Source organism: Schistocerca americana, chromosome 1 (genome assembly GCF_021461395.2).
Source record: "Schistocerca americana isolate TAMUIC-IGC-003095 chromosome 1, iqSchAmer2.1, whole genome shotgun sequence".
NCBI lineage: Eukaryota > Metazoa > Arthropoda > Insecta > Orthoptera > Acrididae > Schistocerca > Schistocerca americana.
Window position 1 is genome coordinate 1,127,629,143 of NC_060119.1, and position 27,049 is coordinate 1,127,656,191.

The 27,049-nt window shown below is 44.9% G+C and overlaps 1 protein-coding gene and 1 pseudogene across 1 annotated transcript in view; both read left to right on the forward strand.

Annotated features, from left to right (window-relative positions):
- The window catches only part of LOC124619110 (mediator of RNA polymerase II transcription subunit 15-like), a 525,235-nt gene that overhangs the window by 217,828 nt on the left and 280,358 nt on the right, over positions 1-27,049 (forward strand). The gene's annotated exons all lie outside the window — the stretch shown is intronic.
- LOC124556831 lies at positions 25,691-25,808 on the forward strand (annotated as a pseudogene).

A 27,049-nucleotide genomic window follows, 5' to 3' on the forward strand; every position in this document is an offset into this window, starting at 1 on the left:
AAGTGACGCTATGATGAGTGCTGAATGCTTATTTACACCGTTTATTTTAGAACGCAATTTGCCAGTCAGTTGCGGTGGCCGTCCGAGTCACCTGTCCTCGAAAATGTTCTGGATAGCAATATAGCGAAATAATACAGATGTGCAAGGAAAGAAAACTGTCGCAGTTCCAGCATAAATGGCGAAAAAGGAGAAAGGATAATTTGCAGAATCTTAGAAAAAGTGACCATTTTCTGTTTCAACAGGCACTAGTAACAAAGGCAATTCTAATGCATATCCTGTAGTTATCGTTTATAATAAGACGACCCAAAAAAATTGAAACAGCTTATCATCTTTCCCTAACTTCAACAGGTATTCCTCTGGTGTCAACATAGGAACACTTTTTCATAACATTGTGAAGAAGAGTAAAAGAACAGTTAACACAGATTAAAGAAGTTGAACGTAAGAAGGTTAAAATTTATGGTCGAACCGTTACAACGGGAATTAACTGCCTTCTATCGCGTGCTTCTGTGCACCACGCGCCAGTCCAGCTTTAGGGAAGTGGTTGCCTTTCCCTTATTTTACAAATCAACGTTTTGGTTGATTCTAGCTTTTTCAGTTGCGTTTTTATAGCCGTTGTACAGCTTTGTGACACCGTAAGGATATTTTGCGCTGTTTCTAAGGATAAACAACGATGAAAAAATCAGTTAATTTTGTGGGTGTTTTCTTGGTACATCCTTGTTAACAGCATCTGCCTTTGTGCAGGTTCCAGAGTTTCAGAGTAATGTGGAATCCAATTCATGCTTTCAGTCCTTCAAAGATGAAAGACAAAGGACGTGGTATGCAATCGAAATCACCTACATTTTCTGAAGACGTACGTATATGTTATTTATTAGTTACTTTCTTGGAAATTACTTCGAGTGCTGTCGATCCACAGAGAAGCAATAGTGTGATTCAGCCTTTCCCTCGCTCCTTTTTGGTGGATCAGGAAAGACAGTGCCTGGCAGTGGTGCAAGGTGCCCTCCGCCACGTACCATCTGGTGGCTTGCAGAGTTTGAGTGTAGCTTTAGGTGTAGTAACCACCACACGTTGTGTAGTTATTTCGTATTCTGTACGAAATTGTAGACGTTAGCAGGATCAACAGTTGTGCCAAGGCGATTTTCGTCTTGATGTAGGGGTGCGCGTTTCGCGGAAGCCCCAGTATGTGTTGTTTTGTTGTGTGCGTAGCCACTGGCAACGGCTGTGCCCTCGACCCGGTTTCGGAACACGTCACGTGATGGTCTGACGCTCCCCCCTAACCAGTCCTCCTCCCTCTCCCCCCCCCCCCCCCCATCCCACCTGCTCTACCACGTAACGCCAGCGATCTGCTGATCCCCTCTCCTCTTTCGCCTCCTACTGTGCCAATTGAACGCAGCGTTTCTCAGAAGCCCTATGCACGTAAGGAGCACGTGGGCTCAGTGGACAGAAGCGAAACCCTCAAAAAGGAAAGAAAAAGAACCGGAAGGTGAAATGTGTGTGGACACGAAACAAGTAATGGCCACTGACGGGGCGAGCTTAAAGTCGGCGGCGCCGGGACGGTTTCATTCAAATGTAGAGCGTTGAGCGTGCGGAATTGTTGACGTCATAGGGTGGAAAAAACACGCTGATCACTCGTTATGAACGTGCAGCACGTCAGATATTCGGAACGTGCGTTTGAGCGTAGGCCGAGGAGGTAGAACAATGCCACCGCCATCTTTCATCAGTACAGAGTCGCGAGACGCCTTTTTGGCTTTGAGTCGAAAACCCGTCGTTAATTGCACGATCTGTTGTGATAAAATGGCGGAAAACCTCATATTGGCGGTTAAAGAGCTGTTGTAACTTGCGTATTACAGCAGTCTGCCGTTTCAAAGCTACGGGACATTATTCTTGATACAATTTGTTGTAATTAAATATCGGTTGATAACATATTTGCGATTAAAGCTGTCAGGAGATGTTAAGATGCAAGGTATGGTCGTACGTCATTTATGGTCGGTGTAGTGTAATGACTAGAGATTCAGATTACTAACGTAATACATGAAGTGCTGCTGCTTCACGTCCCACTGGAACCAAATTTATTATTTATTTATTTTCTTATTAGTGTACTAGAAGAATATTCAATGTTATGTAAATGTAAGTGCGCTCTTTCTGAGTAGTGAGTTTGTTCGATTGGCTTTATCTTAAAGACAGCTTGTAGTAAGATATTTTGCACTTTGTAGTATCATGTTTTGTATTTCACATGTAAAAATTGTGCTAGAGGGCAAGAACAGTGATAAAGTAAGAATGAGGTTAGGGTTTTACTAAAAAGGTAGAATGATGAAATACTTTTTATCTTAATGACGAGAAGTATTGTAAAGTTGTATCGCAGTATTTGTAACAGATCTTTTATAAGCCCATGTCCGTATTGGCTGGACATGGAACTTTCCTTTTTGCCTTATACCAAGTTCATGGATATAGGAATTTTTATTTGCGTACACTACAGACAGAACAACATGGCTAGCTTAGATCAAGGGAGGAAATGTGCATTTGAACACCGGTACATTTCGTGAACAGTGTGATTTGCGAGCCAGTTACAGCGCGCTGTGAAAGTGTGTACCACGTTGAAGCAGACGTAACGTATGCACGAGTCGCATCGTTTCTGGCAAGGAAACTCTCCATCACACCCCCCTCAGATTTTGTGATAAAATGGCGCAGTTCTGTAGGCCATGTCCGGTTAAAGCGAGGGAAAGACGGTGGTTGAACGGCAGAAAACGACGCTGGGTCCTTACGGAATGAGTACGAGGAGGATCTTTATACAACACACTTAGTAGGGGGTTCGCATCTTCCCTCTTCGAAAAGACACAGGAACACGAGCAGTCCGTTTAGATATCGAGTTCTATTGCTAGTAATGTTAGAAAGAATTAACCTGCTATCATCTGTAAAACGTGAGGGCAACTGGAGACAGTAATGGAGGTATAGCTTGGGTTCTTATTAGTGTATAGTTTCTTCTGATGTTTGCCTGTCTGTTTTGGCGACGCCATGTAGAGACGGCTTTGTCGCCATTCTTGGCTTGTCGTGGTCTTAAAACAAAGTAGCTGACAACGACCCTGCCTCTCTCTCTCTCTCTCTCTCTCTCTCTCTCTCTCTCTCTCTCTTTGTGTGTGTGTGTGTGTGTGTGTGTGTGTGTGTGAGAGAGAGAGAGAGAGAGAGAGAGAGAGAGAACATTGTTGTATGCATATTTTTTGAAAATAAAATCATTCCTCAGGTACATAGTTGAAATATTTTATTTCACTTATCGGCAACCGACAAAATAGCCTGTGAGCTTCCGAAGTTCAGGAGTAACTTATAGGATGGAAAATCGAACGTCGAATTCAGATCGGACAATTAAGAACTATTTGCTGCAGCTCGTTGTACAAATGCATTTATTTATTTGTTTGTTTTGCCTTTACTAGGTTTAAATGGCCTTGGACACGTTCATTAAATTAGTAAAATGCAGCCATTGGAAGAGTGACGGAGTCGCCGTTAAAGAGTAACGATACAGTAAACGTCGTTAGTAACGTAATTACAGTATGCGGTAATGGCAACCGTGCATGGTGTACAATACAGCCTCGGAGCCGAATGGTTGTCGTCGATGTCTTCAATGCGGCACGACCTGGTTTCGATTTCCGGTACCATGTTGCATTCTCTCTCTCTCTCTCTGGCGGTCTGGAACGTGGGTCGAAATGAGGAGTTGAACGTTTAGAGGAAGAGCGCCTCTGCCGTCGGGATCAGTCTGTTGGCAGCGACGACCCTACGCAGGCCTGCGGTCACATTCCGCCGCTCGTACCGGCGGAACGGGCCCGACGCCTAGACTGTGAGCGGTATTCGGTCACGGTACTTTACTGTGCGTCACAACTAACAAGTTGCAGATGGACAGCTTTGCTGGAATAAGCAGAATAATTATATACGGAAAGGGAGAGACAGTAAACTATTCTGCAAGTTTGTATTCTGATGTAGGAACCACTGTCAAAAGAGTAGAGAAAGGAATTCGGTGATGGCAGATCCCTGGGACACTTTAAAGTTCTACGCTTCGTTCCTTGTTCCACACAGTGTATCAGAATTTGAGGGTTGCTTCAGTAACTCGCATTTTGTTGCGGTAAACGAGGCATCTCACAGTACACTACGTGATACGTTAGCTGCAATAATTGTGCATTTTGAGACGCTTGTGGCCAGACATTTTCTTTGTTGGTGTGCGAGGAATTCATTCAACAATTATCTGCTGTGTATTTTGGTACTGTTTCATTACTGCGATTGCACTTAATGTTAGAGAAAATTTGGAAACGTTGTAAACTGTTTGCGGATAGCGAGACAGGAAAAAGAACTCGGACATGTACTGACGTGTCGCTAGTCTGCGTCGCAGTACGGCAGCTGCACGAACGGCGGTTCTGCGCGGTCGTCTGTGCTCTGCCTCAAGGGCTGCGACCTCAGCGGGGCCGCCGCGGTGACGTCACCGCACTGCGGTTCCTGACGGGGAGTCTGGTGCGGCACAACTTGGGTCAGGTTCTCAGTGACAGGTCTTGCATAAGCCGCTAGCATACGGAAACGTCTTGAAAGAAATAAGATTTGTTGTAATAAAACTTCACGTACTACGCATAAATGATTAGAACGTTTTTCGCATTTGACGCCTTTCGTGTTATAGCTTGTGTTCATTGTACAGTTTGCTATGGTGCAATATCAAATACTGACATTATTAGTTTCAGCCTTCAGACATTGTCAGATTCGCGTGTGGCTACTTCCTTTGGTTTTCTGCACGCTTCTGGAACTTTCTTATTAATGCCATAGAAGTAATATCCGCGATATTCGATGTTAATTTTTAAAACAAATGTGCTCGCTACAATTATTGTTGCCCAGGCCAGTGACTGGAATGTTTCCCTTGCGGCCGGAAATCCTTATAACATTACCTGTCTGTCGTAGTTACACACTACAAGTTTCTTCTCTTATTCGACGACCACTAACGAGAGTTAACGCTCCTATCCTTACGCTCGTCCATTTTGGTGCAGGAAATGTGTTGTTTGCGCGCCAGAGAGCGCTGCGGTCACAGCAGACGGCGTGCGACACGTCCCGTGTGAGGAAGGCCGGGGGCGGGTGACGGCAGCCGCCTGCCTGCCTGCAACTGGGTCGCGACCGCCCGCTCTGCGCCGCGCGCCAGGTGGACGTGTTCCATCGCCGTTTTAAAACTGCTGGCGCTGCAGCCCGCTGGCCAGACTAATGAGCTGCGCACGTCTCGACCACCAGCCTGACACCCTAGCCAAGTTCCAGCGCTCTTCTTGCCGCTGTGTGCCACACGATGTGCCAGAGGCAGTTGTACAGAGATTTTCAGTAAATTTTGGTACAGGTCCTACACTGTAATAAGAAATTACGTCTGAAAAACGTGTGCATCACAGTAAACAAATTATTACGTTTGGCCCTGTTGATGCCCGTGTAACCAGCTCTTGACTTCACATACTGCCAAGAGCTACCACAGACTGACGGTATCCTTACTGTTGTTGTTTTGGTCATCAGTCCAGAGACTGGTTTGATGCAGCTCTCCATGCTACTCAATCCTGTGAAAGCTTTTTCATCTAGCAGTACCTACTGCAACCTAAATCATTCTGAATCTGCTTAGTGTATTCATCTCTTGGTCTCCCTCTACGAATTTTACCCTCCACGCTGCCCTCCGGTACTAAACTGGTGATCCCTTGATGCCTCAGAACATGTCCTACAACCGATCCCTTCTTCTAATCAAGTGCTGCCGCAAATTTCTCTTCTCCCCAATTCTGTCCAATACCTCCTCATTAGTTATGTGATGTACCCATCTAATCTTCAGCATTCTTCTGTAGCACCACATTTCGAAAGCTTTTATTCTCTTCTTGTCTAAACTATTTATCGTCCACGTTTCACTTCCATACATGGCTACACTCCATACAAATACTTTCAGAAACGACTTCCTGATACTTAAATCTGTCCCCTATGTTAACAAATTTCTCTTCTTCAGAAACGCTTTCCTCGCCATCGCCAGTTTACATTTTATATCCTCTCTACTTCGACCATCATCAGTTATTTTGCTCCCCAAATAGCAAATCTCCTTTACTACTTTAAGTGTCTCATTTCGTAATCTAATTCCCTCAGCATCACCCGATTTAATTCGACTACATTCCATTATCCTCGTTTTGCTTTTTTTGACGTTCATCTTATATCCTCCTTTTGAGATACTGTCCATTCCGTTCAACTGCTCTCCCAGGTCCTTTGCTGTCTCTGACAGAATTACAATGTCATCGGCGATCCTCAAAGTTTTTATTTCTGTTCCAGGGATTTTAATTCCGACTCCGAATTTTTCTTTTGTTTCCTTTACTGCTTGCTCAATATACAGATTGAATAACATCGGGGAGAGGCTACAACTCTGTCTCACTCCCTTCCCAACCACTGCTTCCCTTTCATGTCCCTCGACTCTTATAACTGCCATCTGGTTTCTGTACAAATTATAAATAGCATTTCGCTCCCTGTATTTGACCCCTGCCACCTTCAGAATTTGAAAGAGAGTATTCCAGTCAACATTGTCAAAAGCTTTCTCTAAGTCTACAAATGCTACAAACGTAGGTTTGCCTTTCCTAATCTATCTCCTAAGATAAGTCGTAGGGACAATATTGCCTCACGTGTTCCAACATTTATGCGGAATCCAAACTGATCTTCCCCGAAATCGGCTTCTACCAGTTTTTCTTTTCGTCTGTAAAGAATTCGTGTTAGTATTTTGCAGCTGTGACTTATTAAAGTGATAGTTCGGTAATTTTCACATCTGTCAATACCTGCTTGCTTTGGGATTGGAATTATATTCTTCTTGAAGTCTGAGGGTATTTCGCCTGTCTCATACATCTTGCTCACCAGATAGTAGAGTCTTTTTACCTATTTGATCCTCTACTGCCTTCACTATTTCATCTCTCAAAGCTACCCATTCTTCTTCTACTGTATTTCTTTCCCCATATTCTTGTAAATCGTTGCCTAATGCTCTCCCTGAAACTCTCTACAACCTCTGGTTCTGTTAGTTTATCCAGGTCCCATCTCTTTAAATTCCCACCTTTTTGCAGTTTCTCCAGTTTTAATCTACAGTTCATAACCAATAGATTTTGGTTAGACTCCACATCTCCCCTGGAAATGTCTTACAATTTAAAACCTGTTTCCTAAATCTCTGTCTTACCATTATATAATCTATCTGAAACCTTCCAGTATCTCCAGGGCTCTTCCAAGTATACAACTTTCTTTCATGATTCTTGAACCAAGTGTTAACTATGATTAAGTTATGCTTTGTGCAAAATTCTACCAGGCTCTTTCATTCCTTACCCCCATTCACCTACTGCGTTTCCTTCTCTTCCTTTTCCTACCATCGAATTCCAGGCACCCATGACTGTTAAATCTTCGTCTCCCTTCACTACCTGAATAATTTCTTTTATCTCATCATATATTTCATCAATTTCTTCATCATCTGCAGAGCTAGTTGGCATATAAACTTGTACTACTGTAGTAGGCGTGGGATTCATGTCTATCTTGGCCACAATAATGCATTCACTATGCTGTGTTTAGTAGCTTACCCGCATTCCTATTTTTTATTCATTATTAAACCTACTCCTGCATAACCCCTATTTGATTTTGTGTTTATAACCCTGTATTCACCTGACCAGAAGTCTTGTTCCTCCTGCCACCGACCTTCACTAATTCCCACTATATCAAACTTGAACCTATCCACTTTCCTTTTTAAATTTTCCAACCGACCTGCTCGATTAAGGGATCTGACATTCCACGCTCCGATCCGTTGAACGCGTTTTCTTTTCTCCTGATAACGACGTCTTCCTGAGTAGTCCGCGCCCGGAGATCCGATTGGGGGACTATTTTACCTACGGAATATTTTACGCAAGAGGACGCCATCGTTTAATCATACAGTAAAGCTGCATGCCCTCGGGAAGAATTACGGCCGTAGCTTCCCCTTGCTTCCAGCCGTTTGCAGTACCAGCACAGCAAGGCCGTTTTGGTTAGTGTTACAAGGCCAGATCAGTCAATCATCCAGACTGTTGCCCCTGCAACTATTGAAAAGGCTGCTGCCCCTCTTCAGGAACCACACGTTTGTCTTGCCTCTCAACAGATGTGGTTGCACCTGCGGTACGGCTATCTGTATCGCTGAGGCACGCAAGCCTCCCCGCCAACGGCAAGGTCCATGGTTCATGTGGGGAGGGTATCCTTACTGTGACGCTTTATTATTGTTGTGACGCCACAAAAACGACAAACACGAAAGTTCCGAGCGGACGCCGGGACTCAGTTGTATCAATAGTTCAGTGTGAATGGAGTCCAGGCAGCGAGTGTAAGCAACAGGTACTGGCAGTACCTTAAGAAGAAATATTGTGGATAGAGTGGAAACGATGACGCGCATGTTCATTCGGAAGCTCACCATTATTAGTCCTCACAGGTGGCAAGATGTTTTACTTTCTGACATTTCGCCATATCAGCCTTCGTTTCTTAGTTCAAACTTCGTCCTCTCTAAGGAAATTCCTTAGGGTTCTGAAGACGTCCTTTATTCCTGTTGTTGTTTACCTCAGATTTCTAGAGTTGATGTATAGGGTATAGACGGCTGTCCGTTTCATCAAAGTAAACAAAAAAAAAAGTATCTTTGACTGAGTCACACTAATTGAAGCAACGAACGAAGGTGGCGCAATGGTCAAGGTGTTGACTCGCATTCGCCAGGAGCGTGGTTCACAATCCGTCTTGACATCGTGATTTAGCTTTCCGCGGTTTCCCTAAACCGGTTAAAATTATGTGATCGGGGGCTTTGTCAGTATGGCCTCTTTGAGAAATACGGCACATTACCTTCACCAGCCCTCGTGCAGCGCGGGCTTGTACTCCCTACATTCTGACGTCGACATCGATAGGACGCTAAACACTAGTCTCTCTCTTCCTTTCTCACCAACGAGATATTTTGCTGAATCTCACTGGTATAGATAGCAAGTACATATGAAATGTCACATTCGTGCAAATAATGTGTATGACTGATTGTTTGGTGTTACGTAAGAATCTGAGTACAGTATTGGAATACGATCATTATTCTTCTGCACACACCGTAATGACGACGTGCACTTTCTGTGGGTCTTTAGCCGTGATGAACACGTCGGATGGTTAACACCTTTAAATCCTTAAACTGGAGGCAATGGTTGGACGGGTGGTGCAGAGCGCGATGCATTCTTGGGGACGCACCAGCTTAAATGTATTTTAATGATTGCACCCGTAGCAAAACCAAGCGTATTGCTGGCCGTTCTGTACCCACACACATTTAGGTGATATTAGCATCGTATTTTCGTACATCTATCCGTCGCCCTCTAAAATGAATCTGTGTGGAAGGAATTGTCGCTTCTCTACTATAACTCACACTTGTCAAGTCTGGGAAATGTTCTGGATGTCGTCGCATCCTGTACTTAATTGGGTAGTCACTGTCGTGCAGCCGAACCTTACAATTTGGGAACAAAAAGTAATTACGGGAAGGCGATATTTTTTTTGTGCGAAATACCATTTAACAAATACATCAAAAGACAGCCCAATATGCCGGAGTCGTTCAGACCGATTCTTCTCTCTTTTTTTAGTACGTTATTGGGATCCACAATTCAGGATGACCTGTTGGCAAATTAAACTCTGCCAGTAAAGAAAATTCAAGAAGCGTTCTTTTTTCATGTAAATTTTGTAGCTTATTGAAGCGACTTCAAAAAGTAATCAGCTGCAAAACTGAACTCATAGATGGTCACTCATTACAACTTGTACCAAGCTATAACTCCTGAAGCACAGTTTGTTCAGACCAGTTGGCTTGTACATACGTCGCACATTATTAACCCTAGATCACAAAAAATGGCCATTTCGGCGACCCGCAATTTGTAACCTTCTCTTGTGTGTTATGTTTTTCGCCGTACACTGTTAGACGTCATTGTACCTTCCTAGCTTTCGAAGTTGTTGATTTGGTTCACTGTATGTCGGAAATTTTACGAGGATTTGTGAGTACTTATCCCGAATTACATAAGGTAAGTACAACATCAGGAACAGTTTGAAGAAACAATATTGTTTCAAGAGTTTGCGGTAGTATAACGTACATAATATGTCACGCCAGGTATTTGAATTTTTATTTTATGTTGTTTTAGACGAGTCCGAACGACCCAAATTCCGAAGAAGAATTTAATGAAAATGCTTGATCAAGAACTAGATGGAAACGGATTGGACAATGATTCTGGTTCGAACATAGAAATTCATTATGTGGAGATTCTGACTGATTCAAATCGTGAAGACATTCCAGGACCAAATATTGACATTAGTTGAAGCAGTCTTCGAAAATATTTGGGCGTGGACAATGTGGACGAAACGAAAACGGCTTGAATCTGAACATTCCCAAGAATCCAATACTGAAAGTGAAGAAGATGATAGAATTTCCGCACCGTCAAGAAACGGAAATATTGTGTTGCCGCCAAAAAAGATTCTAAAAGGGAAGAACAGTTACCGCTGTTCCGCAATATCTGCTAGTCGTTCGAGTTGTCACATGCCAAGCAAAAACATTATTCAGACCCCCACTGGACAGGCTGAGGCAGCGAAGACACATCAGGAGACATGTCCTTCATTTTTTTATAGGTGATACAATAGACTCTATATAGTGGTATAAAATGGTTCAAATGGCTCTGAGCACTATGGGACTTAACATCTGAGGTCATCAGCCCCTAGATCTTAGAACTACTTAAACTTAACTAACCTCAGGACAGCACACACATCCATGCCCGAGGCAGGATTCGAACCTGCGACCGTAGCGGTCGTTCGGTTCCAGACTGAAGCGCCTAGAACCGCACGGCCACACCGGCCGGCTATAGTGGCATATACCAATGAGGGAATAGATAGAAGCGATTGAGATACAAAACAAGAAGTAGACATACACGAAGCTAAACCTGCGCTTAGCAGAGATAAAAGCCCTTCTTGGAACCGTTGCAACAACAGCAGCTTTGAAAAAAAAAAAAAAAAAAAAAAAAACACTGTCTATAAAAGAAATGTTAAGTGCAGGTTTATGCGGTTCTCTATACAAAGCCACAGTGAGTTCCGAAAGGTTCGAACTCTTAGTAAGGTTTGATAACAAAGAAACTTGTCAAACTAGAAGTGGAAACGATTATTTCGCTTCAGTACATGAAATTTGGGAATAGTTCGTTCAAACTGGAGAACCTGTCATAAATCAGGCCCATTTTTACTGTAGATGAGCAACTGCTGGGTTTTCTTGGACTATGTCCTTTCTGCACGTATATCTCAAATAAATCAAATATATATGGGATCAAAATAGTAATGGCGTGCGACAAAAGGAAAGTACATGGCCGACGCGTCTCCTTACTGAAGAAAAAGCGGAGAGACAGACGGAGTGCCTTTCGGAGAATTTTATGTAAGGGAAATGACCGAGACTCTTCGTGGGTCAACTGGCATACCACTATGAAACTCACAGGTGACCTTTCTAAGGATAAACTCACACTGGTTGGAACTGTTCGCGCCAACAAACCTCAACTACCCCCCTCAGCTACTGTCCACAAAAAGCCATAACGTAGGTACGTTTATGTTTCGCTTTGACGAAGTTAAAAACCGTGGTGTCATATAAAGGCAAACCAAATAAAATGGTGGTTGTGCTGTCAAGTGTTCATGACCAGACCTTTATGAGTGACTTTAGTACGTAATCAGACTTAACAGAGCATTGTGGCGACTGTGTGTGTTTTATGGCCTGGTAAATATTGGGTGTCTGAATGCTTGTGCTACCCAGCCCCACAATAATCAGCAGCAGAGAGCCAACAGATTGCCAAGAAAAGACTTTCGTGTACGCATGGGTTAATAGCTCGCTAAACCCTGGATAGCAAAGAGGCAAACCCACCTTCTAGTAGCCATACAACGTGTCCTAACTAAAGAGTCACCATTACAAACGCAAGAAAACCCTACAACTGACAAGAGAACTCTTTGTCGCGTCTGTCCTCCTAAAAAAGGAAAAACGACAGTTACATGTTGTAGAGAATGTCTTCGCACTTGCTGCAAAGAACGAGAGAAAATCTTGTGCTTAAGCTGCTGTAAATGAAGCAATAAAAACAGCGAAAGTGCAAGAAAATAAGCAGTGTTTCTGTTTTGAGTTATAACTTTTCATTGTATCTTCGGTTTATTCTAGTGTGTTTTTATCAATATAATAAATAGCCAAATTTACGAGAATATGTGTTTATGTACTATATAATTAAGCTTTGTGACCTAGGGTTAAAAAAGTCGTCTTTCAGAACGGTGTCTAAAGATTACATGATAAACGCTGGATCTAAGTAGTAAACTAGTTGTTCCTTTCACGAGAACAATTTTCCCGCGAGACTCTCGTGTGTAGGGGGAGTTGTCGTACTGTCTTCACGAGACGGGGCAACGCTGAGGTACTGGAAGCGCGTACGGATGGCGGTGAGTTTCGAGTGGTTTCCCTAACGCCTTAAGGTAAAGGCCTGGACTCGCCCTTCGAGAAGGACGCTGCCGATTTTCTTCTGCAATTCTGGCTTGGGCGCTAGTCACCTCGGCCTCGATGGGACGTTAAACCTTAGCCTACCGTCGCTTCTTCCTTTTCCCCCCTCTAGAAGGGGCAACGGGGCAAGCAGACAGTCTTTGGTAGCTGCAGCAGAGAGCAGGTCCCAGCTTTACTGCAGTTTGGCGAGCTATTTATTTTGCTTTATAGCAGACTGTAATTATTGTGGTAGTGCAGTATACAGGGAATTCGAAGCAAAGGCTGTAGGTCCCGTGCTGTTGGATAATGGTTCAAATGGCTCTGAGCACTACGGGACTTAACATCTGTGGTCATCAGTCCCCTAGAACTTAGAACTACTTAAACCTAACTAACCTAAGGACATCACACACATCCATGCCCGAGGCAGGATTCGAACCTGCGACCGTAGCGGTCGCGCGGTTCCAGACTGAAGCGCCTAGAATCGCACGGCCACAGCGGCCGGCTGTTGGATAATCACAGACTCCACTGTGATCCAAACGATTTTTATCTCGGTCACGTATATCGAATAGCGAGAGATGTCGACCTACCGTTGCATTTGCCAATCGTTGGGCATATTCTACAAAGAATAAAATTGATTTGGATCGCGATTAACCCGAATGCCTCGTTCGCTCGAACCAGACCTCGGCTTGTCTGACACAGTAGCGGCGGAATGACGTCAGCGGCGAGCGCGATGTTGCGTGCCACCCAATTAGCCGCGTGGTTTCACCGACCGCTGGCGCGCAGTTTCCTCGGCACGCTTCACGCGCCGCCGCTTGTGAAACTGCGTTGTACACTAGCCGGGGTGGGGTTGCGCGTCTCACAGCATCAGGGAGCCCCTCCCATCCGGATCTGCACCTTTCTAGTTTGTCGCTCAGTGCATCGGTTAAGATTTGCATTGTCCGCGTTTGTCTCAGTCTCCGGAAGATTTTAAGGTACGGGGCTTGAGCGGCGACGTTCAACACCTCTCGCAGCGTCATCAGCCTTACGAAACAATTTTGTGTGCGTTAATACCTCCCTTATCATTCCAGTGGTCGCGTCACTAGGAGGAACATTTGTGGTCGCGTTATATCTGTGAGATCATCGTTGCACCACCATTAGCTTCATTTAACCTCAGATGTTGGCTTGAATAAGTAAACAAAACGCGGAACAAACGGTGTATGTATTAAAATAATAGCAATTGAACGTTTGCATTTGTTGTATCAAAATGAGTACTGAAACGTTTATTCATTAACATTTAGAAACTTTACTCAGAATACAGTATTTGTAGCTAGAATCAAGTAATGAAACATGTACGAAATTAGTACAAAATAAGGTCCCTTTCTGAGGAAGTAAAATAAAAGGGAAAGACGTATCACCACCCGTCGTCTTCGATGTCTTCATCGACGTCACAGGTATCGGGACAAAACATTGCGCTGTGTCGTAGACATAAATATTAACCGCATTTATACTGGGCATGATTCACATACTTATTTAAGCTCGCGGACTGCCTCGTCACGACGCAACAGCAACACTCCTAGCGGATAAAGTCAAAACTACAGCGTCCATGACCCTAATGTTTATGCGGCAACGCACCGATACGAATAGCACCCCTTTCGCGACTCGACACGCCAGCAAATTACGCCTCAAAACACGTTTTTGAGATTAGATTTATATCCACCCGGTATTTCTTCCACGGTCCGGATTGAAATCGCTCGCAGGCAGATGATTCCCTGCCGTGGCACACAAGGAAAGGAGTTCATCCCTTCTATTCAGTCCAGCTGTGGGATAATGAGAATCTCGAACTGGTTGGAGGACCCTGCCCATAATATTGCAAAGTTTCTCAGTTAAGGAGAGATCCAGAGACCCTGCTGGCCAAGGTAGGGTTCGCAAGCACGAAGGGAAGCAGTGGAAACTCTCGCCCGTGTGCGGGCAGACGTTATCTTGCTGAAATGTAAGTCCGAGATGGCTTGCTAAGAAGTGCAACAGAAGGGGCGCAGAATATCGTCGACGTAGCGCTGGCCCATAAGAGTGCCCCTGTGACGATCGCTCGGTCCTCACGCTCTGTCGTCTCTCTAGGTCGACCGCCTCCTTCTTAACATTGTGTTCGGCCACTGTTCGTCCATTCCTGCCAGCGTCCTCGAATAGTCCCATCGAAACGTCGAGCGATTCGCCGGGACTCCAGCCTGTTTCTCTGAGGTCAGCTGCGCGTCCTCTTTCAAATGCTGACATCTGCGTATATTATTCACGCGCCTGTCTGCCAGGCATAGATACTGTCCGACAGAGAACATGGAATGAAATTAGAAAAGAATTTATGCCTTGATATCGACATGTCGCCTGTTTGCTGTTTCTACCAGCTGCATGGTGAAATTGCTCTTAATTGTCACACATTCATCTGTCAGCCGCGACGTTTACAATTACCTGTTTACAATTACCTGTACGAATATAAGTTTGTGACCCGTTTGCATAGCTCCTTCGTAGTCCGTCTTCTTAAGAATTTGTTTCAGATTCGCTGCTCAGAAAGATGCAGAAAGCAACTCGTCTCGACACTAAAAGGTAAACAATAAAAGTTGTGTCCGGAAATGTAACTCACAAACTCCTGAACATACATTTTTATCAGTGTGCTCGCGATTCTTGTTTCTGTGTCCTCCCAGCACCTTTAACCCGTTACTCGAGGGTCGTCCTTCCTAATCGTGCGTAGCCAAGAATCTCGCTGGTACACATGCATCATCGTCAGTAAGGCGTGACTCGTTCGTACTGCTTTGGATTAGTGAAAATGTTTGGCTTAAATGTTTCACGGTAAGTTGTCACCTGACACCAAGTTGTATAAGTCTTCCTGGGAGACTCGAGGCCCACGGTTCACCCGTGGGCTGTCCCGCTACCATATCTAAAGATCGTTCCGACCCGAACACTCGTCACAACTGTGCAGCTCTATTGCGGATGTGTCGAACTAGCTTCGTGGTCGGTTCGGTATCGAAGTTAAGCTTTCAGTACGGTGTTTGTGGTCCGCGGGAGGTACTTAGTTTCTTCCCGCCCTCGGACTGCGGTTTGTCGCTGACGACGTTCTCCTATCCGACAACTGGCGTCGCGTCGTCTACCGTTAAGGCTCCTCCCCGCGGACGCCAATTTGCCAGTAACGTGTAAAGAAACTAAAGAGCTCGGCGTTGCAACAAGGAGCACACGCGGACGAGTAGCAGGGGCGGGCTGACGGGCGCGTTTCGCCGCCTCCGGTCCGCCCACGCGGCGCTCGGCGCCGATTTCGCCGCCGCCGCTGCCTGCCGGGCGGACAGTCGTTGAACCCGGCGTGGCGCGACCACCGCGCACCGTTAGCGCCCACACCGCAGCTCTGAGCTCCTGCCGCCGGTCGCTCTGTCTCTCTCTCACAGGCGCACCTCCAAAAATGACGCTAGGAGCGTGCAAGTTAACGCGAAATATTTCCGTACGTTATAAAATGTCAGTACATGTTAGGAAGTTAGTAGCTTGTAGTGTCAGTTTCAGCAAGATTCTTTCGGGTGTTTGGTCACAACTATAGAATCGACGGTTTGTGACCGTCTTTGTGGTGTTCCACGTGAGGACGACCAAACTGCAGTTTGCCGTCCTGCAGTGAACAGGGGCGAAGACGGTCCAAACGTTCGTTTTATAGTCGTTTTAATGTTTCATAATGATACCGTTTTTATTGAAGTAACCATTAGTTGGGTTTGCATCAGACATAGCGTCGCTTTCTGTGCTATTTGCGAATCCACCTAAAAAAAAGCTGTCGTACACCGCAGTACCGTCTTGTTTGCAATCGAGGCCTAGGAATCTGTTTCCGGTACGGTATAGATTAATTTAGCGTCTCTAAACTACCGTCACCACCGTACGAAGTCGGGTGGACTAGCGAGGTGGCATTGTAATCGCGGTGCTCAGTTCCCGTTAGGTTATTCACTTCCAGATTTCCCCGCGGATTACACATATTGATTGACGTGAATGCCGGGATGCTTCCTGTATATACGTCAAGGTCGATTTCCTTCCCCAACGTGAGTGTCAAGATCTGACTTTGATGATCGCCGGAACACAAACCTCCACATCACATTTTGTTCCTTCTCAGAAAAGACCGTTCGTGAAGATTCAGACCCTTCGACCACACGCTCTGTCCATCTTCGTTTCTCTCTTATTGGACTGTGCGGAGTTAATTCTACCCAGTGTTGTTGAAACGAAGTTTGTTACTCAACGCTCTGTCTCGATTATTGAAGCACATTACAGCAATATAAGACGAGTAAATTTGAACACATCAGAATGGCGTATAGCTTTTTCTTTAGTTTTCGGCTTCACAAGATGAGATTTTTGCCCCTAGTTCCTGCGCCACTCATTAGCTATTCACTTCTTGTCATACCGTGTATGAAATCGAAGTTACCCGATTTTTACCGCCATTATCATTTCACTAGGTGAGGTTGGGGGGAAAGGGGGGGGGGGAGATATATTGTGATACTCTCCTTGGAAAATGTGTTCTCCAAATTCTCCGCAACGCGCATTTTATTCTATGTAGCACCTGCCACAGCAGTTCGATGAGTAAATCCGTGAGACGACGGATTCTTATCCTGGCTCTTTCCTAGGAATTCTTCCAATCAACCCGTGTGCCAATTGCCATCCTCTGACTACTGCTATTACGAGTTCGTTTCATTTTAAATTGTTCCTAGAGCACATTTGTATATATTTCAGCGCTTTCATTGTTTCTAGTGACGATAGGAAATAGCGTAATCCAACATGATCCGTCTTTCCGCTCACTTATGCCCAGTGCGTTGCGTGAACTTTGCTGACGGTGATATTTCCAGTTCCGCCACCAAGCGTCCATCCTCTGCACGGCTTTCTTTTTTTCGCTACAGTTTTCTGGCTTTGTGACTTTTTGTACTCACCAGTGTGGCATAGTAAGCATTTCACGAAGCTTCTGACATTCTGCACGGGCTAACTGACACACCGGACTGTAACCCCACCTTGTACTATCCCTAGAGCAGCGTCACGCACTTGTACTGTTGTACTCGTAGTTGTTACATTATTCTTTTAAATGACTTCTACTTCCTTTCTAGTTACAACTGTATCTCTCTTGCTATTGCACTCTTGGCACTTGTATGACTTTCAAGTACAAGATTTGACGTTAAATCTTAGAATAGGTTAAAAATACTGTTCTTGTAGGACTGTTACTCTTGATGATGATATATTCATTGACTGTTTATTAATGACGTGAGTAGCATTGTTATTGACGTGCATGTTGACGGCAGTCAGCGTCGCGCAGATATTATTCTGGTGACGTATTCACTTGTTTGTATTAATCTTGTCTTTCATTTACTTTAAGTTCCAAGAGATACATCCCCATGGACTGTTGTATCTCTCGCAGAGTGGCAAATATTTTAATAAAACATTTAGAGAACCTGTTCATTGAAAACTTTACTAACACGGCTAGCAATGTGATCCTCTCACTCATGTGCTTCTTTTGTCAGAAAAGTTCCAGTACATATTTTTAAAAAAAAACAGAAAAATGCACTCACCAATTAATGAACGCACCTCCTATCGAAAGTAGCCCCCTTCGGTATCTATACATAATTGCCAACATCTTTCGAAGTCTTGGAAGCGACGGGGAAATTTTCAACTGCGATCCTTGAGGTCGTTGGTAACAGCCCGCTGGATGTCTGCGATATCTTGATGAAGCTTCCCTCTCAGTCGCATTTTCACTCGCGAAAACAAGGGATGATATAGCGGATGCTGGACGGCAATAAAAGGACGTCTGGCCAGATAGAGCAGTCTAGCAGCAAGAACCCGTCCTGAGAATGCCACAAATCGGGGTGGCGTCGAATTGCTTGTCGCAAACGTTTCAAGACTTGGACGTAAAGAGTTTGGTTCACTGTTTGACGTGGAGGAACATACTGACGGTGAACTAATCCCTTAGTATCAAAGAATGCGAGCAACGTTGACTTCGTTCTCTAAGGTTGTCACTTGACATTTTTCGAGGCTGGTGATACACGACGCCACCATTCAGCACTTTGATTCTTCGTTTGAGGGTCATACTGGTAGCGCCAACTTTCATTCCCAGCAGTAATCTTGGACAGAAATGTCGGATCACGTCACTCAAGGCAAATAGCTTCAGGTCAGACTTCCTAACACTTAACTTTATATCAGATGTTAACAAATTCCTCTTCTTTGGAAATGTTTTACGTGCTATAATAACTCTGCGTTTTATACCCTCTCGATTTCGACTATAATCTGTTATTTTGCTGCCCAAATAGCAAAACTCATCTACTATTTTTAATTTTGTTAAAGAAAACGTTGTTCGTAGTAGGCTGTACAGTTATATCCTTCCAGCAGTTTAATAGGATTTCTTCGTCTTTCCTCCTTCCGTTCGTCTGTTAGTATGTCAGGGACGAGTTTTGTGTGAAGTTTCCATTTCCATAAATCTTCATCGCTGTATAGCTTGCTGTCCAGGTTTCGAGAGGGTGCGTTTTTGGATGAGGTATCGAATATATTGCTTCCCCCCTACTTATACCTCCCGAGGAGATCACGGATAGAGAGATTCGAGGGCGCACGGAGGCTTTCCGGCAGTCGTTCCTCCCGCGAACCATACGCGACTGGAACAGTAAAGGGAGGTAATGACAGTGGCACGTAAAGTGCTCTCCGCCACCCACCGTTGGGTGGCTTGTGGAGTATAAATGTAGATGTAGATGTAAACTCTCGTGACACACGTCACAATTCAAATTAAGTCTTTCTGATGTCGCACCATAGTTATATGACTTTCTTCTTGCAACAACTGCTTTACAGGTGCCACGTTTGCATCGGTATGCGCTGTAGGCGGGCGACCAGCTCTAGAATCGGCTTGCAGTGAATATCTGCCTTCACGAAACCTTTTGTGCCACTTAATCACTGTCTACGTTTCACTAGGGGTTTTCCCGAGCTTAACGCGTAACTTAATGTTCACTCTTTGCTCACAATCAGCATCCATTGTGTCACCGTAATTAATCAGCCATTGCTGAGCACAGTTCTGCCACTTCGTGAGTTTGCGCGGAAACATGGTCAAAGTCACTTCAAGAACGCACACATACCAGGTAACACAAAAACATAATTTGTTCCTTTTCGAGTATCGCCAGTTCAGAAATAATAATAAAAAAAAAACCGTTCTGGAACTTCTCTGACAAAGGGAGTATGTATGAGGTGTGCTGATGACACTCGATTGCTGAAGTCGAGAGTTTGGTATCACAATTTAACAGTATACAGCTACACATTGCTTCTACTAAGGAACTAGAGAAATAATATCCCATTATTTTTTTTAGAGTTGAAGATAAAGAACGACAATGGCACCCATAAATTCAAAAAATACCGGGAACAGTTCGGCCACCCAGAGATGCATAAGACAAGCTTTTTCATCGTGATCATCTGATGATTAACAACCCTTTCGAGCAAACGAAATTAGTGAAGAGTGCTAAAATATATAGCAACCAATAAGGGCTACAGTGCTGATGTTGTAGTGTTCAGTCCGAAGACTGTTTTGATGCAGTTCTCATGTTACTCTATCCTGCGCAAGCCTCTTGCGCTCCGAATAACGGCAGCAACCTACAGCCTTCGTGGTTATCAACCCCCATACTTCCCTCCAGTACTAAATTGGTGATGGGTTGATGCCTCAGAATGTGTCCTACCAACCGATCCCTTCTTCTTCTTTCTCTTTTTCTTCTTCTCTCCCCAATTTTATTCAGTACCACCTCATTAGTTACTTACTCTACCCATGTAACCTTGAACATTCTTCTGCAGCACAACATTTCAAAAGCTTCCACTCTCTCCAAGATGTGTATTGTCCACGTTTTCCCTTCCGCAAAAGCTTACACTCAAGGCAAATACCTTCAGGTCGGACTTCCTAACACTTAACTTTGTATCAGATGTTAACAAATTCCTCTTCTTTGGAAATGCCGGCCGCGGTGGTCTAGCGGTTCAGGCGCTCAGTCCGGAACCGCGCGACTGCTACGGTCGCAGGTTCGAATCCTGCCTCGGGCATGGATGTGTGTGTGTCCTTAGGTTAGTTAGGTTTAAGTAGTTCTAAGTTCTAGGGGACTGATGACCACAGATGTTAAGTCCCATAGTGCTCAGAGCCCTTTGAACCATTTTTCTTTGGAAATGTTTTACGTGCTATAATAACTCTGCGTTTTATACCCTCTCGATTTCGACCATCATCTGTTATTTTGCTGCCCGAATAGCAAGACTCATCTACAATTTTTAATTCTGTGAAAGAAAACGTTGTTCGTAGTAGGCTGTACAATTATATCCTTTATATGTTGTGCGATTGGGCAGTTTCGACAGTTAAGTATTTTCAAGCACTTACATATAAGCATTGTGCAACATGTCGTTCGTTACGTGGCATAAAGTCGATAAGTCATTCCATATGTGAAGCGCTACGTGAAATAATCGATCTACGTTACAATTTAAGAAAGAAAACATCATCGTAGGACAATCTAACGACGACATACAAAGCTCGAACTACAACAGTTCCACATACAGTATATAGGAGGAGATGGGGAGAGAAGATGGACAAGCAGAGAGGAAGGAGTAGAGCGAGAGATGCGGGACAAAGGTATGGATAGAAAGAGGGGAAGGCGGAATAGATGGACGGGAAGGGAAGAAGATATGAACAGAGGGAGGCTGGAGGGAGAGGGGGAGGAGGAGATGGGCAAGTAGAGGTGGCAGGACGACTTGGACTGAGGGAGACGGCGAGTAGAAAAGGGGAGAGGGAGGGAGAAGACGACGGGTGCAATACTTGGGTCGGACGCAAGCACGATCGAAGCCGCGGGCAAGAGGCTAACAACATTGCACCGTCTGTAGCAGAAGTGTCCATTCCGTGTTTCCGGACGTCGTCCTGAGTCGTGGCTGCGGAAAGAGAGAGATAGCTGACACACGGCACTGTTCGTGGCGGTCACTGTGGTGTTACGTGTTGTGCACAGGACGCAGTCGCTGTCCTCTGTTATGTCACCTCTGCTGCTTACTAGCACGTTTTCAACATTTTTACAAATCGTCGTTAATTGCGTAACTCCAGTCGTCTCCCGAGCTCCAGGGAAAACTTCTTTCCAGTTGTTGGAAAGAAGGCCGCCGCGCGACAGAATAGTCTCCGTTGAAGTGACTAATTCAGAATGGTTTCTTATTTTGTGGGGGCATCTGGCAGCGAGTTCACGCTTTACCACTGAACTGTTACTCGATCAGCGAAGTGTAGAGCATCACATTGACGAACGGCGTTATTTCACCCTCTGCCTAAAGCGGAGCTGGACGTCGGAACTGGAGGGGAATTTGGTCACCACACCACTATCCCGCTCCTCACTGTGATGTTACGAAATCGGAGGCGTGGAAAGAGGAAATTATTCGTGCAGCCAGGGCCCGACTATTCTGTTCTTTATTCTCCATCGCCGGATTTGGTAGTCCTGTTCTAATGTCGTGACTGAAACGTCAGCAAGAGAAAGTAGTAGAGCACGTCGCTGCGCTCTTCAAAACTGCTTCAAGACTCGGCTGACACCTTCCGTCACTTTAATTATTATTCAACGTCCAAGACTGCCAAACAGAGTTCCACTAGGCTGAGCTCTGGGAGAAAGCAGACAGGCCACTGCCGGAGATCCGGGACGTGGCGTTCTGCAATCTGTCGCTACGTCTATCCTTATGCTTGTGGGTCGTGCACGACAGTGAAAATCCGCGAACGTGGAAAAGGAGTGGAAAACGTTAATGGACAGTGAAGCGTATTTGATTAATGGTGTGGTGAAGAACGTAGTGAAAGCGTATTGAGGAAGAGCGAGATTTAAATCCGGTCTACCATTCTGATCACAATTTTCCATTTCTTTATCAAATGACATTACGCGAAAGCTGAACTCAACCACCAGTAATTGCACCCGATGCAGTTGCTAACTTCAGAAGTCTGGCAACATCTGATTAGTGTACAGCTGTTGTTCTCTCTCTCTCTCTCTCTCTCTCTCTCTCTCTCTCTCTCTCTCTCTCTCTCTCTCTTTCAGTCCGAAGACTTGATAGAGCTGTCCACGCTGCTCTATCGTGTGTAGTCTCCTCATCTTTGCACAGCTACGGAAACCTATGTCAATCTGCAAAAACTACTCACCTGTATTCGGAGAGAGAGAGAGAGAGAGAGAGAGAGAGAGAGAGAGAGAGAGAGACAAAATCACACCCATTACAAAACATACGATACCTTTATGGCTCAGGAAGTTTCCTATTTATGGATCCCTTCCTTCAGTCATCTTGTGCCGTAATAGAGCTGTCCACACTACTCTATCCTGTGCGTCTCTTCATCTTTGCCGCTCACCTCGCCTCCCCGAATTCAGTTCGATATCTCGTTAGTTACACAATCTGCCCATTTAATCTTCAGCATTTTCTGAAGCACAACATATCAAAAGTTTGTATTCTCTATTTTGTCGGAAACTCTCATTCTTTCTTCGTGTGAATTGCTTATCGTCCACGTTTCAATTCCGTACAAGGCTACAGTCCAGAGAGATTGCTTCAGAAAAAAACATTCTAACATTCAAATTGATGTTAGAAGTTAACAAAACTTTTTTTTTTCAGAAATGCTTTTCTTGTTATCGGCAGCCCGCATGTTATATCTCCTCTACTTCAGCCATCATCAATTTTTTGCTACCGAATTACCAAAACTCATCAACTACTTTTAGTGTTTTATTTCGTAGTCTAATTCTTTCAGCGTCATCCTCTTTAATTCGACTACACTCCATTACCCTTGTTTAGTTTGTGTTGATACTTGTCTTGTAACCTTTTTCCAATACACTCCCCATTTCCTTAATTGCTCTAGCAAGACTTCTCCTGTGGTTGATAGAATTACAATGTAATCCGTAAACCTCAAGAGTTTTTATTTCTTATTCCCTCTCCAAATTTCTCCTCGTTTTCGGTTACTGGTTCCTCAACGTACAAAACGATAACATCGGGGATTGGCCGCAACGCTTCTCACTCCCTTCCCAACCACTGCTTCCCTGTCATGCCCCTCGACTCTTACGACTTCCATCTGGTTTCTGTAGAGGCTGTAAAACCCCTCTCGCTGACTGTATTTAACCCTGCGTTCTTCAGACTTTCAAATAGTGTGTTCCAGTGACGGTTGTAAAAACCGTCCTCGAAGTTTACAAATGCTGTAAATGTAGATTTGCTTTTCTTTGGCCTATCGTCTAAGTCGTAGCGTCAGTTTTGCCCCGCATATAGGATTAGACTTCGTAATTTGGGGAAGCCACCTGCAGCTGTTCCGAGTCACGGCCGCGACGTCCGTTTCGTCATTTACTGCTGGTTACAGCTTCAGCTCAGTGATCGCTGTGCGCTGACCGCACTTACTGAAGTGGTACCGCCAGAGAGCGGCGCCTGCTTTTCCCGGCCCTTCCCCCGTGTCGGCGCGTGGGCGGCGGCAGCAGCTGATCGCGGATGCAGACGTGGAAAGCGGGCGTGGCGGCCAACTGTCGTGCTATGCGCAATTAGCCCGATGTGTATCTGTAGTCTGTGTCGCCTGTCCTGAAGGCGGGCGTCAGCTCGTTAGCATTCCTGCCATTTAGCGATACATCTAGATTGCAACTTTCTTCTCTTCGAGAGAAAGCACAAAATATTCTCTCAGATACGAATCAGAGCGTCGCAGCTATTTCCCCTCCAAGCCGAAAGTCTGATTTTACTAAAGTCAATCCGAAGCGTACCCTTTCACTTTATGCACAAGATTTAATTTCCATCCTCTGTCATTGTAATAGTTCTTTCTGCTGAAGTCACAGTCTCTCGATATTTGCTACAAATCCTTTTGCCATTTCATCGGTCTCTGAAACACTTAAGCTTAAGGAGAGGTTGGTTACTCGAGTGAAATGAACAGAGCTGTACATTTTTACCTCATAGCACGCAGACATTGCCTCGGTACAATTACGGAGAAACTGATATACGGGAATGTAGACTTTCTCGGCAAATCTCGATGATGAGTTTTTATTGGGTCATAAGCCGAGTCGTGGCGACGTTCTGCAGCAACGCCATCTACCCCTGAAGATGACGAGTAGGAAACTTGCCGAAACGTTGCTCATTTGTCATGATGAAGCACAAACTTTGTATAGGAAGTTGGAAAATCGCGTGCAGACGATGCGTACAAGCTGAAAGGAACCTCGACCGAGAAACATGAGGGTTGTTTAAATTTGACGTTTTGCAACGAAGAAAATGCTTCTCGGATATCTTCTGAGTAATTTCTTGATATTCGGGAGCGTAGGCTTCCTCGGCAAATCTCGATGATGAGTTTTTCTTGGGTTATAAGCCGAGTCGTGGCGACGTTCTGCAGCAACGACGTCTACCCCTGAAGATGACGAGTAGGAAACTTGCCTAAACGTTGCCACAGAACGACACCTTGACTCGGCAGATAACGCGAGAAAACTTCATCATTAATTTGTCGGTAGTTACACATTTGTAGTTTCTCCTCGGCGGCAATATATGGGTTGTCATAAATAATAAAGAACACAAATCTTTCCCCTCCGCTTGCGAGAGAAGTATCACGAACGAGAAAATTATTTGAGACCTGAATTTCTTCCGACGTATGGGTTTGCTATTGAATTACCCAAGCTATTTAGACATGTGTTGACTTCTCATTCTTCACTCAGTAAGCAGACCGATGGAGTTGCGATGGAAAGCTCGTTATCATCAGTTATCGGTAATTTATGAAAGACTTCGAGGACTTTGAGTCGGCGGTTTTGGAATGTGAGAGTCTTTTTTCAGGTATGTAGCCGATACTTTTGTCTTTCGGCCCCGTGGCAGCGCCTGCCGTCCATTCCTTCACGTGTCGATCAGGAGGAAGTTGGATGGTGCATCGGGTCTAACTGTGTGTAGGTAGCCTACTCACAAGACTAGCTGATAGTGATCAACATCCGGCTCAGCGTGAAGCGTTACTTCACACCTTGGTTCGTTGGTCCCACGTCACCTCAGACCCTAGGTCTGAGTTAGCCCATCTCGAGCTCACCTTTCATCAGAACGGTTGTAGTGAAATACAGATCAGACACATGTTGCACTACCGACCAACTGTGCACGGATTGAGTGGTGGTAATACCGAGTGGGGACGAAGGACGACAGCCTTTGCGCCTTATGCAGAGAACATTTCTAACAAGATTGGTCGTACTTTGCGGAAATATGATGTGAAATGTGTTTCCCGACCTAGACTAGGGTCCTTTTAGAGTCCGTTGAGCCAACGGCTTTGCCGCAGTGGTAACACCGGTTCCCGTCAGATAACCGAAGTTAATCGCTGTCGGGCTGGGCTAGCGCTTGGATGGGTGACCATCTGATTTGCCGAGCGCTGTTGGCAAGCGGGGTGCACTCAGCCCTTGTGAAGCAAACTGAGGAGCTACTTGATTGAGAAGTAGCGGCTCCGGCCTCGTAAACTGGCATACCGCCGGGAGAGCGGTGTGCTAACTACATGCCCCTCCATCTCCGCATCCAGTGACGCCTGTGAGCTGTGGATGACACGGCGGCAGCTCGGTACTGTTGGGCCTTCCAAGGCCTGTTCGGCCGGAGTTTAGAGTTAGATTCTGTTAAAGATGATCTTGGTTTGTGTAAGGCTGGTGTCTATCGTATTCCTCGCAGTCGTGATATGTCATACATTGGTCAGTCTATCGGGACTGGGCAGAATTGTGTACTGATTGGTTAACGATTTTCACTATCAATAATTTCCGGAGTCGGTCGCGTAACGCCGCTTGTGTTTACTGTGTGTGTGTGTGTGTGTGTGTGTGTGTGTGTGTGTGTGTGTGTGTGGCGGTACTCAGTTCCTCGGTCTGCGACCGCGTCAATAACCACGTCCTGTCGACTCGAATCTTGGAAACGGAACTTGTCGCACCCATCAGCAGACGAAACATCTGTCGATGTCGTATCTCATGATAAAGCTGGCCATGTAACAACAGGACCATCACGTCCACTCACTGTGCCTGGAAAACTGAACTATCGCCAGCGGTTAGTAGGTAGAGTTTCATTTCTGTTCTTCGTTTTCAGGGACTCATCATCTCTAACTATTATCCACCTTCAGACCAAGTAAGTTGTCGTTCGGAATTCGTATACTGCTAGGAAGGGGCGGACTCTCGGAGTTAAATCGCCGTATATCGGAATGATCGTTGATACTCTTCAGATACTGAGATGGTGACTTCCTGTTCTCAGCTGGGGATCTGGAGAGCAGCATCCCACACTTCAGATGTTGTACATTCAGCCTGGCGAGTAATAGTTAACTTCTGTCGTAACTCGTAAAATATATTTATATTTGCCGTTAGACGTCTAACGAGTACCTTTTTACGAGAGCGAACTGAAACTCTGTTACTCGTACAATTCTACAGACGGTGCAACTGAGTCCATTTACTCCTGTCGCTAAAATTTTGGTTGTCACCTCAGCTGTCAGTGATCGGTTTATGTGCGATGCTATATTTTCATGTTGCATTTGTTTCAAAGACGAGATATTTCAACTTTGTTCACAGTGTTTTATTGCATAGTAAGTGAATAATTCTTGCATCCTCTTCTTCCTGCATTTGATTTTAAGTAATTCAGTATGTAACGTTGGCCGGT